Here is a 17,422-nt window from a genome sequence, read left to right as displayed (position 1 = left end):
TAGTTAAAAGCCAAAATCAATTAATGGTAAAAAATCATGCATCAGAGACTAAAATCGACTAAAACACATCACAGGGATTTAGTATTTTAACGTCATTAATAGTCAAAGAAGACATGACTTGTGCAATGCCAAAAAATAAATGTATCGACAGGTAGTAGTATAGTGAAGAGCGACTTCTATAGAAATAAAAGTTAACGTGGCTGTGTCCCCTATACATCTCGCCTCAAAAGATAATGAAATTTAGTTATGTTTTAATTTGCTAATGACAAAATCAAAATTAGTGCCAATGTGAACTATATTCAGAGATCTAATTACAATATTGGTAGGATAACCCTTACTTATAAGTTTGTTTAAAGGTTCGATGAGTTTACAAGGATCACATAGTGATTTCCTCGCTTTAAGTACAATATTACCATAAAATTTAGGATGAGAAATACCATTTTTAATAAGCTTTCTACAGATATAGCCAAATGTACTAATCAAATCTTTGTATCTATGAAAGAATTTAGTAAAAGTTTTAAGTAATTTATGGTATCGAAATCCCTGACACAACAATTTACCAGTGATGCATTGATTACGTTCGTTAAAATCTATGACATCAGAACACACACGGGCAAACCGAACGAGTTGCGATATATAAACACCGTATGATGGAGCCAAAGGCACATCGCCGTCTAAAAAAGGAAAATCAACAATAGGAAATGAAAAATCGTCTCTTTTGTCGTAAATTTTAGTGTGAAGTTTCCCGTTTGAAATTGAAATGTCTAAATCTAGAAAAGGACAACTGCTGCTGTTTATGTTAGATTTAGTTAAAGTAAGTTCGTTTGGGTAAATTTCTGAAGTATATTTATAGAACTCTGGATTATTCAACGAAAAAATATCATCCAGATAACGGTAGGTATTTTTGAATGTATCAACCAAATGTAACAATGATGGGTCTTTACTGAGTGTGTTCATAAACTGAGATTCATAGCAATATAGAAATAAATCTGCTATTAAAGGGGCACAGTTGGTGCCCATAGGAATACCTACTACCTGACGATACACTTTATCGCCGAAACGTACATAAATGTTATCAAGCAGAAAGTTTAAAGCTTCAATCATATCTTCACATTTCCAGTAAGTGTATCTAGCATACTTTCCTTTTTCGTTACAGAAAAAGGCCTTAAAAGAGTTACAGCAAATAAAATTACAATGAGATTTTTCGAAAGACCATTTTATCAAATAACAGAATTGTAAGGACCATTGAAAGCATGTATTTTATCTAAAACCTCTAAAGAATTTTTAACACTCCAAAAATAATTAATACCATTATTTTCATAAGCTTTATTACAAAAGTCAATAACCAGTTCTTTGATAGTAGTAAGGGAGGTGGTTAGAAGCACTGATAGATTAGTAGTAGAACACTTACTCGAAGCGGAGATGAAACGGAATTTAAATGTTTTTTTGTGTTTTTTCGGTAACCAGTACATGGTAGGGACTTTCAAATGTTCGGAAGATGCTTTAAGCTGGGCAGTGGCAGTGGCATGCTTGTTAACGATTTGACTCTCTGTGGTGCGCACTGACCTGAATGTAGAGGAATTGATAATTTCGTTTTGAAGAACTTTCGTGTAGTATATGCGTCACACCACCACTACATTATTTGCTGCCTTGTCTGCCGGTACGAACACAAACCGCTCTGCGAGTACCTTGAGTTCGTTTTTTATTCTAGAAATGGGTATATCATGGTTCCTATTATTAATTTCAGAATTGTTTTCTAAATGAGATATTCGAATATCAACGGTATTCATAATTTTATTCAAATAACTGTCTAAAGATTTTTTATCGGATTTTTCACGTTTGCACCAATTTTTACAATAGGCAGACAGAGCGTCTAAAATGACCTGACGACACTGTTTCCAATCTATTGTAGATGGAGGACGGTATTTCGGTCCTTTCTTTAGAAAAGTTATGACTTCACGGTCATCGACTATGTTGAGGTCTCCTGTGATAACATGACCATAGGGAACATATTTAAAACTAGATGTTTCGCAATCTCAAGTGGAAGGAACATTATTTTCTATATTGACGTCTGTTGTAATTTACGTATAATTGAAAATCAAATTTCTGCTCGGTTTTTTTATAAGAATACGAAATAATGGGTTGTTCTATATTATCAAAATATGGAGGTATTAAGCTATAGACAGAAGAGTCATTGAATATGCTAGACAAATTAATAAATCAATACCTCTATTTATATATTTTAATTTGAGAAAATGTCGTTTACGATTTTCAGGTTTATCAATAATAGGAAAAGGCCTGTGATGACAAAAGGCTGTAATAATACGGGTGTATTCATAAAATGGGCTAAAAAAAGAAATTTTATAACACTAAAAAAAAAATAGCATATAATTTACTTATAGGTATCTGACCCAGTTTGCATAATACTTGATGTCTGCCATTATTCTTTATTATAGATAACAGATCAGCAAGTGTATAATTTATACGATGTTTAATACGTTGATTGCGGTTCTTGCGTTTACCATGAGACCTACTATTTCTAAGTCGTTTATCAACAATATTAATGACATCGATATGAGTTTTAGATATGTTCCCCTGCCCTAATATTTTATCATTTAGACCGAGAGGATAAGCTGTTTGAAGTCTTTTTATCCAAAACAATTCGCGAACTTCGCGTGATTTTTCAAATTGTATGTGTGATTCTCCTGGTTGTTTTTGAACGGTTTCGAGCGGTTGGAATTTTATATATTTCAGATTATGATTATGCTTATCTAAATGCTGATATACTAAACTTTTGAATTTTTTGGGTCTACGAATGCGGTACAGATGTTCTTGATTTCTTCTGAAATACTCTCGTCCCGTCTGTCCCACATATTGAATACCACACTTAGGTTGGGTTCAAGTTACCACATATATTAGGTCAAGTCCGTATCTCAGAGACTACAACCATTAAGTCACCTATGTTTGGCGTATGGAATAGTTGTAAGTTGTATCTGACCTTGATCATAATTTTAGTTATATTTTCAACGAATAAACAGGCATTTCCATAAAACAAAAATATCAGGTAAGTCTGTTCCATAATCCGTATTTACTCTTTATTAGTATACAATAGTTATTGTACTTCTATTGTCTTAATATAATTATATCAAATCTAGTTTGCTTTCATTGTGTGTCTATGTTATGTTAGTTTTTGTTTGACATGATTCTGATTTCTCTACCTATTTAGCCATACGCCAACAGTCAAACAACAGTAACAGAAAGGTACCAAATATTAAAGGCAATACCGTGGCTTTTTCAAAATACAAAATAATATCTTGCAAATATAGTATCTACAGACTATTCCATAAACGATACCTTTAAAGTGTCAATATCATTATTTACAAATGAATATTATTACAATTAGATGAATGAAGTGAACATTTCATAAGTTGAAATTAAATAAATGTCTTTCTGAATCCTATTTTGACATTCTCGTATAGGGTGAAACCAGTGTCTTGCTGCCACAAGATACGTCAGATATTTAGATAAACATGTATTGTTCATACATGTTCCTTTGTATTCTAGCAAGAGAAAAGTGTGTTTGCTTTGCAGCAACATGTTATGAGCTTAAAATACTCACTTATTATGAATAATAGGATATCTATATTTAGTATAAGGGTTCCTTTCAACGTCTATATGTCCGTCAAATAGAGATCTGCTGGTTCTCAACCTCATTTCTTGGGTCAGTGGTCCAGGTTAAAGTTACGTGGTAAAGTCCGTAACTCAGATACTACAACCATTAGGTCAATTATAATTGGCGTAAGGAATAATTGTAAATTGCATCTGACCTTGATCTTTATTTAAGTTTTAATTTCATCGAAAAGACAGGCATTTCCAAAAAACAAAAATATCAGGTAAATCTGTTCCATAATCCTTATTTACTCTTTATTAGTATAAAATAGTTATTGTACCACTGTTGTTTCTTAATATTATCAAATCCATTTTGCTCTCATTCTGTGTCTATGTTATATTAGTTTTGGTTTATTCTTTACCTATGTTATATTAGTTTTGGTTTATTCTGTGTCTATGCTATGTTAGTTTTGGTTTGACATGATTCTGCTGTCTATAAAAAAGAAAATGTGGTATGATTGCAAATAAGACAACTGTCCACAAGGAAACAAAATGACAGTATAAGAAATAGATCAATATCATGATAATAGAATAAGTAGACAGTTCTCTCACAAGCAAAAAAACCCTTACTGTAAAAAATATAAGGGCATACACTACTACTAAATACATATTTAGCCATATACCAACAGTCCAACATCAGTAACTGAAATATACCAAATATCTTTCAAATATATTCAGTTTTATCTACAGACTGTTCCATACACAATGCCTTTAAAGTACAATATCGTGTATCATTTGAACACACAATTGGATTAATTTCTCTGCGTTTTAGTTACAAAAAATAGAAAGTGACAAAGAAACCATGACAGTTTTCTTACTTAAGACTAGAAAAACATAAAACTATAGGATTTAATATTTGTTCCAGACCGTATGCGTATTTGGTCTAGTACGAGCTAGACCATACATTCACTTGGACCATAATGATTAATTTTAGACAACAGTTATCCAAATTTTTTATTGAGATTTACAAATAAATATTAATAAATAAAAAACAATTAGATGAATAAAGTGAACAAGTGAACATTCAATGAGTTGAAACTAAATAATTTTCTATTTGGTTCCTATTTCGGCATTCTCGTAAAGGGTGACACTAATGTCTTGCTGCTACAAGAAACGTCAGATTTTTTACATTAACATGTTTTATTTATGCATATTGGTTTTGCATCTCTTTCTAGCAAGAGAAAAGCTAGCTTGTTTACGGCAGCATGTCATGAAATTCCTTCAACAAGTACACAGCTGGTTTTTGTAGTAAAAAAAATCCTAAATATTCTAAAACTTTTCTTCCAGTATCATATTTACTTTAGATAACTTCAATTTCGGTGAGCATATTTCAATTTCATGTATTACTGACATACTAAAAAAAGGAGATTCACAGATTAAGATAAAGTGATTTAAAAAAAAATATAATATTATATGTATAGAAGTTGTTTTTACAATTACAATCAAACTTTTACTAGACTAAGTATATTATTTCTAGATGCGTATTTTGAAAAAGTTGTATACATAATATCCAGAACAAATACTCATATGGTCTTAAACATATCCGTCATAAAAAAAAAAATAAAAAAAAAAATGGTATTTAACATGCCAATATTTAATTTCAAACATCATCGCTTCCAATATGAAAATCATAAAATGTAATAGGTAATTATAAAGCCTTTTAACTAAACTAAGTACCACAATTTTTCAGACACAATCTGATTCATAATAGGAAAGCAAATGAAGTTTAAATGTTCTTTAAATTGCAACATTTTTATTTACTCAAACTGAAATATATGCTTTCTGGTAATTTATAGACAATAAATAATGAATATACCTATAATTGCTTTCTTAACAAACATGTTACATGATCTGACATCTGCATTAAACAAAATCAATGATACAAGACTTATTATTTTGTACGCCAGACACACGTTCCGTCTACAAAAAGAATGATCATTGACGCTCTTATTAACAGTTAAAACGACAATAAAGGCATATTTCTTTTGTAAATCTAAATCATGGGATTTCCACATGTTAGAATACATGTAGATGGTTGTTTGATTGTATTAATCATTCCTCATATTTCCTCCCCAGACGAAAACGATTTTGTCCCTGAAAATCGTAAATTTTCTATTCAATGTTAGAGAAAATTGTAACTTTTATTGTATCCTTCCTATTTTGCAGCAATATCAAATCATTTATATATATGCACTGTTATGTATTCTTAACTATATGGAAAAACACAACCCCAAAAAAGTATTGAATTTCGTATCAAAATGAGATCGTCCGATAATTCTAAAAAAAAATGATCTCCTGGTGAAAATCAAATGTATTAGCAGCACATAAACTATACCGAAAGTTATGAAATATATACCAGAAAATTTCATAAAACTTAATTTTATGCCAAATGTCAAATATATTAACCACAATATCACACAGATGTAAGATAGGAAATAAAAAGCATTTGTATATCTGTACCGGTTTGTTTAATTTACGATTTCGTAAAGATGTCGTCACTTTTAAAAAGTTTACATTACCTAATTTATATGAAACGATAAACTTTAGGGAAATAACAGTTAACCTTTTCGAACGCGAATATTTAATGAAAAGTTTTGCAACATTTGAATCATAAAGATAAGAGATTAATGTGTTTTTCTCGTTATAGAAACATATACTAGTAAATAAACGATCTTAAGTGTTGCAGTTAATGAAGTGTCTATATGCCATTTTGTTTTTCTTTGATGAAATAGTTATTTGTTCTAAAGTGATTAAGATAATTCCGCAATATTGACTGTTGTACTCCAATTTTTGACATTTTACCTACTTTGTTTGTTTGATTTGCTTACACATAGGTGTCAGTATAATGGAATTCTATGCGATTGTCATACAAGTGAGAGGTAAAGCTAGCTATAAAACAAGGTTTCTACATGAGGCAATGTCTGTATCACTTCAGGAAAATGACAGTTTGTTTTCTATTTGTTTGACGTGTTTGAGCTTTTGATTTTGTCATTTGAAAAGGGAATTTCCGTTTTGAATTTTCCTTGGAGTTCGGTATTTTTATTATTTTACTTTTTAATAAATGTTGCGTAGTCATCTCCGAAGTTTTAATTCTAATGTGATATTTTCAAAGTTTAAACTGAAATAATATGTGACAGTAAGAGTACAAAATGATTAACGTCATGCCTGTTGATTAATTTATGAAGATATATACTGAGATCGCGATCAGTTTTGCATTGCAAATGTAATTGGAAGTTCATATTTGGATATGTGCCGATTAATTTGTATTCTTATCACATTATAGTCTTTGAACTAGCTTTAGTAACAGTGAGTACTCTCAGATCTGTACTTTGTGGCTTTTGTGTTTTGGCAGGATTTATATGTGCTTTGTATCAAACTGATGACTTACAAAGTAAGCCCTGTTGAACTGATTTTTACAGATTGTTCTTCTGTTGTACTGGTACACTACTGTACCAGGTAGGGAGAGAGAGATTGGAGCCGGCCAACCTGTTAGACCCCGACACATTCTGTATGTACCTGTTCCAAGTCAGGACTCGGGCCTGTAATTTAGTAGTTGTTGTTGGTTGCTGTTTATTATATCAAATTTTCGTTCATTTGATTCATACATGAATCAGACAGTCAGTTTTCTTGTATGAATTATATTACATTTGTCATTTCGGGACCTGGCGGAGAGACTCATTGATAATCATACCACATCTTGTTATTCTTATAGATTTCATTTTTTCTATTATCTGAACGTACATCATTAAGAGTTTATGTTGAAAAATGTATAAAAAAAATCTCCAAGGCATATTTAAAAATGTAAGTCCATTAATAGAATAGACAACCTTAGCTGTATTTGGCAAAACTTTTAGGATTATTTGGTCTTGAATGCTCTTCGTAACTTATTTGGCTTTCTTTTTTTTTTTTTTTTTTTATATCTTTTTTGGATTCGAGCGTCATTAATGAGTATTTTGTAGACAAAACCCCATGTATGGCTCAAATACAAAATTTGAGGAGTTTATTTAAAAGTAACACAATTAACGCTATCAAACAAAAAATCAAGTGAAAACAACTGCCATATTTCTGACCTGACAAAAAGTTTTTGTCGTTGATAGTACATACCGTATAGAAAATACTTTTTCTCAGTAGAGTAAAACTTAAGCGGATATAAATACAAAGGTTAACAAAAGAGAAACATGCAACACTAAAAAAACACCTGTGTGTCCGAATTGCACACCAGGGTCCATCTGCATCAGGAATACCATAGCCACGAAGACAAAACGGGGAAACAAAGTAAATTAAAAAGATAAAAAGAACACAAATGCAACACCCAGAATGTGTAACTCTAGACCATATTGTATTATTTGTGAAGTATACACAGTAGAACATTTTATCTATTATATAGATATAAGAAGATCATGTCTTGATACTCGGTACTTTTCGATTATCTTTTTTAGAAAGAGGACGAACCGTTCTTTGACAAAACCTTTGGTCAATATTTTTTTGCTAAGACACCGATGACATTTTACAAGGTCTGAGTAGCCGTTACTCATGGATGTTTGTGCTACCGTTATTGGCGTTAAACAAAACAATGAAGCTATTAAACTTAAAATTGCCGTAACCCGAATAACCACAACAGTTCAGTTGTCTTGTAGAAGCCTGCTCACCCTGAGTGTGTTAGTTTGTTGTTCTGTTCCAAAAAATTCCACACAAGACTTAGAAATTATATTTACAGTTTTTCTTCACAATACACGATTAAGATCATAAACACTTGGACATGCTTTGAACTCCAATAACCTTGAGTTCGTCCTTTAGATATTAACAGCTTGTTTAAATTCATTGCCAAATTGATAGTTACTAGGTTGTGAAACATTTTCTAGAGTTGCAACCCTTGCAAATAATTGATATTAAGGTCGCATGTCACTACAGCAAACCCCCTTTATATATACAATAACAGCCATATAATCCGAAGCAAGGATATTAGGAACTGTCAAAACTATGCAAAAGACAAAAACAGTTTAGAAATGATCATTGACTTTAGTAAAATGTGTGATGTTTGGTAGAGTTGAATGACACTAGCGAGACTGGAATACTTACTGTAACGAACATCAACATGATCATGTGATAGCCACGTGAACATTGAGTACTTTGCCGGCTGTAAATACACATACGCACAATCTATTTTAAATTATAAACTCTTTCTTCGGACCCGTTTTCACCATACTACGCACCAAATGCTTAGTTAGTCCTGTTGATGTCATGTTCTTAGTAAATTAAACTTAACCAGTTGCTGAAAAATAGGACGATCAATGCACATTTGCTTCTTAAAAACATCATAGAAATTCACTATTTTTCGTTTAGAGAGCACGTCTTTTTTTACAGAAGAAATCAAACAAATATAACATTAGCACACGAAAACTGCCCATGTACTTTGAACATGTACAAATGAACTCCGGTAATTCAAAGACTTTTAGTTAGGGGAAAATAAAAAAATAAAACGTAATAATATCCTGACATGCGCATCATGAGTACACAGGTGCGTAATATTTAGTTACGTAACGTATTAAACAACAAAAACATATCGGTCTTCTTGTTAGGCCTGAATGTCTTAGATTACAACCTAAATTTTAAGAATAAGACAAATAGAAAAAAGCACATATCCCCTTTTCTCTTAAGTATCACAAACAAGTTGAAACGGATACATAACATGTAAGTGCTTAATTACTAAAAAGCTCATCATCATTTCTAAATATATGCAATTTTTGGATTTTGCTTGATAATTTATCTCCTTGGTCTTTAAAAAAAAGTATAATTTCTGTTTCATATAAGTGCAAAAACAAATGTCTGACATGATAAAATAATAAGAACATTTACCAATTGAAAAACATTTGTTTAACTGAATGTGCAAAACTCCACAACAGGTTGTCGGTTAAAAAATATATCCAAGTGGAATCATATATTTTTTCTAAAGCCGCTCATGTTGGTCTATAGACCATTTATGTCTCGTGTGTGTTTTTATTTGTCATTTCATATTTCCTTTTAATCATTGGATTTTTTTAATTTTTGTCCTCACGGACGTGTGAACACAAACAAAAATAAAACAAAATAAAAAACCCAAATGATAATAGCTTTCGTTATAGAAAATGCATATTTTAAGGTTTTTCATGACGTAGACAAAAATGCAAGGTGTGTTCCACGACAAGAAATACCTTAAAATATGCACTATCTGACTTACATACCGTCAAACAAATATCCATTTTACAAAGATTTGTAAAATTTAGTATCCTATTTTACCGACAACACTAAAGTGAGATATTCCTATTTAATGCGTTCAGGTTTTAATACGCACTGCGGCACATTTAAAATGTGAAATAAAACTCACTAAATAATTTTGATATACACCTTTTAAAAATTGTTATCCATACATAATAAAGATATTACTGTAACTACATGAAATAAGACACAAATGTATTGTTACCATAACGGTGTATGACAAATACAAGACATTTTTAAGTAATTTTTTGTACCACTTAACTTATGGAAAAGGGGGAGGGGGTATGTTTTTGTTTCTATTTGTTATGTTATTTCTATCGCGGAAAAGTGGTTATTTTTTTTTTCAACAATTTTACTTGAATCGAATGAAAAATTCAGAAAGATTGTCTTTTTAATAGCAATACATTTTATTAAAAGATAATCAGGATATAATTATATACCCTCCACACCCGACCATTTTGTGAGTTACGTTAATGTTATTCAATAGAATATAAGATTATCATGTTAGTTGATAATTTGACAGAGTAAAATGTATACATAAATTTTTAAAAGTTAAGAACTGACACGAAAACGAATATAAATACACGTAGGTCACAATATGATTTCCTATTCAGTGTGTATCGTTCTGAACATGTATGAAATATTTGCCACTGGACGTTAAGAAAGCAAGCAAAAAACAATTAACCTATTCAGTTTGACTCTTACACACGTAAAGTCTACATTAAAATTAATCTGGCATATATGATAATGTTTCTTTATTATAGCGATACATTAGCAAAACTTCACGTAATTTGTTTCTAAAATTTAAATGCGGGACTACAATGACGGTAACCGTTTCTTTTACATCTATCATCGATTGAACTTTAAAAAATACATTTCCAAATCGGCCACAGAAAACTATTAGACGAATAAAATTTTTCATTCGATTCAAGTCAAATTGTTTAAAAAAAATAACCACTTTTCCGCGAAAATAATGAATTTGAACAGCGGTATACTTCTGTTGCCTTTATTGAAGTAAATCATAGATTGCATGTTTATCAAGGAAAATAATGACCCCACACAGGTCATTTGTTTATGCCTTGGAGCATATATCATTGAAACATGGTATCGTCTGGGTTGATTCTAAAAAAAATGACCTATCGCTCTGAAAGAAAATAACTCTATATAGGTATTAAAATTTTATACACCAGACGCGCGTTTCGTCTATATACGACTCATCAGTGACGCGTAGATCAAAATAGTAAAAGGCCAAATCAGTATCGAGATAAAGATATTAGGACCCAAAATTCTAAGATGTTGTGCCAAATACGGCTAAGGTAATATATGCATGGGATAAGAAAATCCGGAAATATAAAACAGAAATATGAAATGACAAATATAAACACACAACAGACAAATACGTCGGTCTAGTTGATTTAACACACTGAGAAGAAAGCTATAAAGGGCCTCAAAATTTTTTAGTGTAAAACCATCCAAACGGGAAAACCAACGGTGTCCGTTTGAAGGATGTTATTTGATAGATTTATTATATTTGACTATTTTCGAGTTCAATGGTTCACAAAATACCTGTTCCTTTCAGAATGTTCATTAGCATAAGATTCCTCTTTATTTTTAGAATTTAAACCTGTATGCGTAGCATGCAGTGGAAATCAACAGTAAGTTCTGGACACATGGAGAACGCCTTCTATGGGAGGGGAAATCGTAAACATTAATGATTCATGTACAGTTGGACATCTCAGAAGTTCGGCTATTGACCACTGGAATGGGTCGATCATTGACCAGGTACATTGAAATATAACAAAATACATCTGATATATAATCACAGTTTCTTCAATTATATACAAACTGAACAACACACTCGGTTCAAAGCAAAAAAAACCCAATTTAGTTAACCCTATAACATGTAGAAATGAAAAGAAGAGAAGGGGGAATAAAGACAATGCTTAATTCAAAGAAAGGCAGAAAATACCATGTGCAAAATAAAAACACATGGAGACATACAATATGACGCTTCAGTTCGAAATCAAATGTTGAATGGTAGAGACAAAGTGTCCTCCAAAAACGTATACTCTTTCAATACATATCTAACATATGTAACATAAATATATTATACAAACATACAGTTCATGATAATTCTGTTATGGTAAAATTTATGGGTTTTACATATTTTTCGTAACAAATCTAATATACTGAAAATTCAGAAATTATTGCGTGCATTTATTTTTGCGACTTTTGAAGAATGGACAAAAATGCGAGACTATTTATTGCAATTTCAAGAAATCTACATACTTTTGTAGGTATCAGATATATGAATGCGAGTAATAATTATTGCGATACTAACCTTGTCGCAATATTAGAAATAATTCCTGAATTTACAGTAAATAAAAAATGTTGTAATATATGGTCATGAAAATGAGATATTAAGAGGGTAATACACTGACATTTCCAAATCACATAACATATCGTTAGTACTTCTTAATACGATGACCTCAATCAAAAAACATTTTAGAAATTTCTGAAATATCTGAAAGTGACACAAGAACTGGATGTAGAATATACATATATATTTGTAATATGAATAATTAATATGGAGTGTAGTTCTTATTATAACACACGAACTAGGAATTGCACACCATTCATTACCATTACCATTCAAACAATAGATGCTATTTACTTTACATGAAACTAAGGCGTTGGTGATATTTCAACAGCATTCCAACTTATCAAAAGTCTTTGAATAATTTAGTCTGTCAGCGTATAACTTCAGAGAGTATAAAGTTCAAAAATTACTTTGAGTTCAAACCCTGAAATTTTGCGTAAAACTAAAATCAACAAAATATCATGAATTAGCCTATACTGTGTTATAAATCCTTCTAAATTACTTATTTTCAACACAGTACGTAAATATTCACTTCGATGGAAAACGACTGAAGATTGAAAAATAATTATTATTTGATTCATTAAAAATCAAGAGTAACCTCTAATAAAATCTATTATTGAAAAAAGGGCGAAGGATACCATAGAGATATTTAAACTACTAATAGATCTGTCAACGTCATAGTATAAACGAAACAAAAGCGAAAAGAAAACACAAGATAGAAAACTAAAGACTCAACACGAACCCCACACACCAAAGTGTGGTTATTTCTGCTGCCTAACATGTGGCATCTGTCATGTTGCTAAACTATTTGAAATTCTGTGATACGTCTCAGAAGTCCATTTCATATTCGAGGAAAAGAGGACGGCATTATGGATACGACAAATGGACCATATGATGGTACCCATCGTATAGCTCATTCTAGCTCCAATTCGACGATACGTCTCATTAGGCCATGAAGGGGGAAAGAGGATGGCAGTGTGTTTACGACATTTTGGACCGTATTTGTCGACATATGTGAAAAGAGGCTTAAAATACCAAATGGACATTTATCTCATTAGTCGAACATAAAACTGACGAAATCGTGATTTAAAAAGAGAAAAGATCAACAGACAAAGAACAGTACACAAAACAGATATTGTATAACGGTCAACTAACTTGTTATCGCGTCCGTAAACATTCGAAACGGATGACTTGAACTTGAGACCTTCGGTTTACGTCTTTCTTGTGAGCAACCCACCTCTGTTAAAGACATTGTGATGGGATATGCAAGCTCTTGAAAATAGTATCTTTATACGAGATTGTCTCCATATGCAGGCGCTGGTGTTATGTCGCTACGTAGAAATGGAGAGTTCAGACTGAAGAAGCTGAAATAATTTATTTTGTCGTAAAGTTGTGTTTAGAACCGACCTTTATTGTTATTTCTTAGATGCTAGTCAAGTTTATGAAGCATACTTAACTGAATCTATGGTTCATTTTATTTGAAGTTCGATTGGAAATATGCGCTCAGTATAGTCCTCAAACATTGATTTTTTTTAGTGAATGGACATTATCTTAATAGTGGATCGTAAAGTAACGATAATGCTAGGTTCTTTAAATGTTTTATAAGAAGCATCTGTATGAAATCAGCCTTAACATTGAATTTTCTTTGATATGGATTGGTTTAGATAACTACAATAACTTTGAAAATATAGTATAGTAAAATATCATTTTAGGTAAAAGTTGAGCTATTTTCAAATGGAAAATTGGGTGTAGAGATCTATTTCGATAGCCACCTTTCCACAAGTTCCAATTGGTTTTCTATGGAACGGCTGTGTTACAGTTCTTTCAACGACCTGACACACATGTCTATCTCCAACATTTTCTCTATGGATGGGTAAATTTTTTCATTTCTTTAGAATAGCACGTTACCAAATGATGTCAATAATTGATTTTAAACATATTATGTTCAAATGTTAACATTTTAATGTTTTCTATGTTGTGATGTTATGCTATTGTTTCAGAAAAAGGGAGAAGGTTTGGATCCATTAAAACGTTTAATCCCGCTGCAAATGTTTGCACCTGTCCTAAGTCAGGAATCTGATGTACAGTAGTTGTCGTTTGTTTATGTAATATATACATGTTTTTCGTTTCTCGTTTTGTTTATATAGATAAGACCGTTGGTTTTCCCGTTTGAATGGTTTTACACTAGTAATTTTGGGGCCCTTTATAGCTTGTTGTTCGGTGTGAGCCAAGGCTCCGTGTTGAAGGCCGTACTTTAACCTATAATGGTTTACTTTTTAAATTGTTATTTGGATGGAGAGTTGTCTCATTGGCACTCACACCACATCTTCCTATATCTATATACATATATTTTAACGATTGAAGTAAAATACAAGACATCAACTCTCAACTAAAGTACCAGCTTCATTAGTTGATACGCTAGAACATATTGGAGGGTTAACATTTTGTCTTTATCAAAATCAGTAGTTGCAGTAGCCGAGGCTTTCCGTTTTGGGTTTTCCTTTGAGTTCGGTATATTTTGTTATTTTCCGTTTTATACGAATCAAAGCTGTTTGAAGGCAACTTCAAACTTGGAATTAAAGTGTTTTGGTGTCCACTTTTGAAAATGTTGCCCAGGATGCATTATATTCTGAAACGGCAAATTACGGCTAAAGTATGACTAGAAAGGGGAAACCCGAGGTGTTTCGAATACATTTACATTTAATAAAGAGTGCTGTAAATGGACGTTTCAATAACACTATCTACAGGATCGAAATGCCATTCGGAAGTTGCTTCGACCTAATGGTTATAAACACTCAACTAAAGCTAAAATAATTACAAAATCACATACAAACATTTAACATATTTTTGGGGTTATTTGGAGTGTAAAATATATATGTCTTTAAGCAAATGGGATAAAATATATTTTTTTTAAATTTCTTTACACAGCGACCAAACCGTTGATCGCCATTTCTACATCAGCAGTAGTTATGGCGGCTGTCCAGAAGACACTATTTGGATGATAGTGGTTGGTACGACGGATGCTAACTATCGCCCCTGTTTCTACGATAACCTGTCCGAAAGGGAATACCCATACATATTATTATGGTCCTGGTCAGCACAAGGCTAAATTGAGCGACGGTATGTTGAATAATATTTTGCTGTTAAGTTACGGATGTTTATCATTCTGAATATTGTTTAATTTATTGTGACGTAGCTGATATAGGTTTTTGAAAATATAGACTGAGTCTCTCTTTTTACCTGTTAATATACTTACAAACCTGAAGTATTTTTGCACAATTTAACTGACAGACTGAAAAATAATGAACAACAATCAAGTATATGTTTCCGTTCGGCTTTCAGTACGGAGTAAAACAAACTATTTTGGTCAGCTTTAATATGCAATGGATGAATTAAAATGGTCTATACCTTATAGTGTGTATTTCAAAAAGATAATTCATAAATAGATGTTTCAACGCAGCAACTTTATTATCAATTCTAATGTTGAAAACAATCAACTGATGCAATAACATGAATCATGTTATCCAGGGTAGAACTGGGAGATAGACACATCTTAGTTAAGAAATACCTGAGACGAAAAGGCTATTGAAAGTCTTGATTATTTCCATTGAATTTTATCAATCATAAAATACTTAAACATTTAGGATGAAGAATTTGACTATAAGGAAGAGTTAGGAAAATTAGGACGACGTCATGAGATATATATAAACAAGAAATGAATTGTATTGATGAGCATGACGATACAATGACATATTTCTTCTTCTCATTTCAGGAACCTTTGCAGTAGCTGATAAGATGCTGATATCAATATCGGCAATTGTATAACATGAAAGGGAAATAACAATGACTAAATGCTAATATCAATATCGATATTTGGATAACATAAAAGGGAAATAACAATGACTAAATGCTGACATAAATATCGACAGTTGTATAACATAAAAGGGAAATAATAATGACTAAATGCTAATATCAATATCGACAAATCGTATAAATATAAATAAGGAAGTAGTATCATAGAGATTGGCTTCTTAAATGTATTATGTGTATACGTATATAAGATAAAAAAAAATGGAACTTTGCATTTGAGCGTACAACATACAAAGCAGATTTGGCTATTTCAAAATTGAGTGCCAGAAAAGAAGGAATCTCATATCAAAGTATTTTAACATGCGCTTCCTACTTTTTGAAGATCATACTGCATAGAAGTATATGTGTATTGTTAATTTAAAACTGTAATGCTTGTCTTTGGAAAGCTTTCCCATGAGGATGTCCTAAACAGAAAATATGTTATTTAAAAGAAGATATTTTGCCAATAGTTTTAATGGTATAGTTGACATTCCGTATATTCAACTGCATATCATTTTAAAAACCACATATTCACCACTTGATGTATATTTTAGGGTTCTCTGTGAAGTGTTCGATTTTTATGACCTTTATTTCCTTGTGGTCATCAGAAACAAAAAAAGCACGAATAACCGAGAGCATGCAGCATCTGCCTACATAAGTTTTCCTATTTAAAAATCATGCCCCAAAATAACTAAAACAAGTACATCTAAACATATGAAATACACAATACGACATAACACAATGCAGTCAGCACATATAAAGGTTCTAATATTGGTTGCTCTATCTAAAATAAAAGAATTTATCTAAAAAGTGTATCTAAACATATTTTTCTGTTTTTTCTTATTTTTTATGCGATCAGTTGCCGTAACAAATTATATCGCTCCTAGAAAGAAAAACAAATACAAAATTCAGAGTACAAACAGACAGTCTAAAATCAAATCGCAAAATACAAAGCTCATATTCATTAATAGGTAAAAGCATAACCATACTGAACTCTGAGGAAAGTTGATCTAACCAATGGACAACGATTGTCATATTACTGACTTGGTACAGGCATTTTCTTACGATTTTCTACGAGAATTGAACCTGGTTTTATAGCGCTAAATCTCTGAATTGTATGACAGTCGCGTCAGAATCCGATGCGTTAAGAGAACAGACAAAACGGGGAAAAAAGGTCAAAATAGGGGTACAGCAGTCATCACTGTGTCACAATCTCAATCAGAACAAAAACAAACAGAAAATGGTTATCAAAGATTCGCAATATTGAAA

General features: G+C 31.6%; 1 long non-coding RNA gene across 1 annotated transcript; it reads left to right on the top strand.

The window, feature by feature from the left end:
* The first annotated feature begins 14,022 nt into the window (after positions 1–14,022).
* Positions 14,023–16,899, top strand: LOC134681993 (uncharacterized). The gene is made up of 3 exons (XR_010100748.1): positions 14,023–14,177; positions 15,233–15,424; positions 16,077–16,899. It is a non-coding gene; the product is annotated as an uncharacterized LOC134681993 (long non-coding RNA).
* The last annotated feature ends 523 nt before the right edge of the window (positions 16,900–17,422 follow it).

Source organism: Mytilus trossulus, chromosome 8, assembly GCF_036588685.1.
Source record: "Mytilus trossulus isolate FHL-02 chromosome 8, PNRI_Mtr1.1.1.hap1, whole genome shotgun sequence".
Classification (NCBI taxonomy): Eukaryota; Metazoa; Mollusca; class Bivalvia; order Mytilida; family Mytilidae; genus Mytilus; species Mytilus trossulus.
Note: the sequence above shows the minus strand (reverse complement) of the source record. Positions and strands in the feature narration are given on the sequence as shown.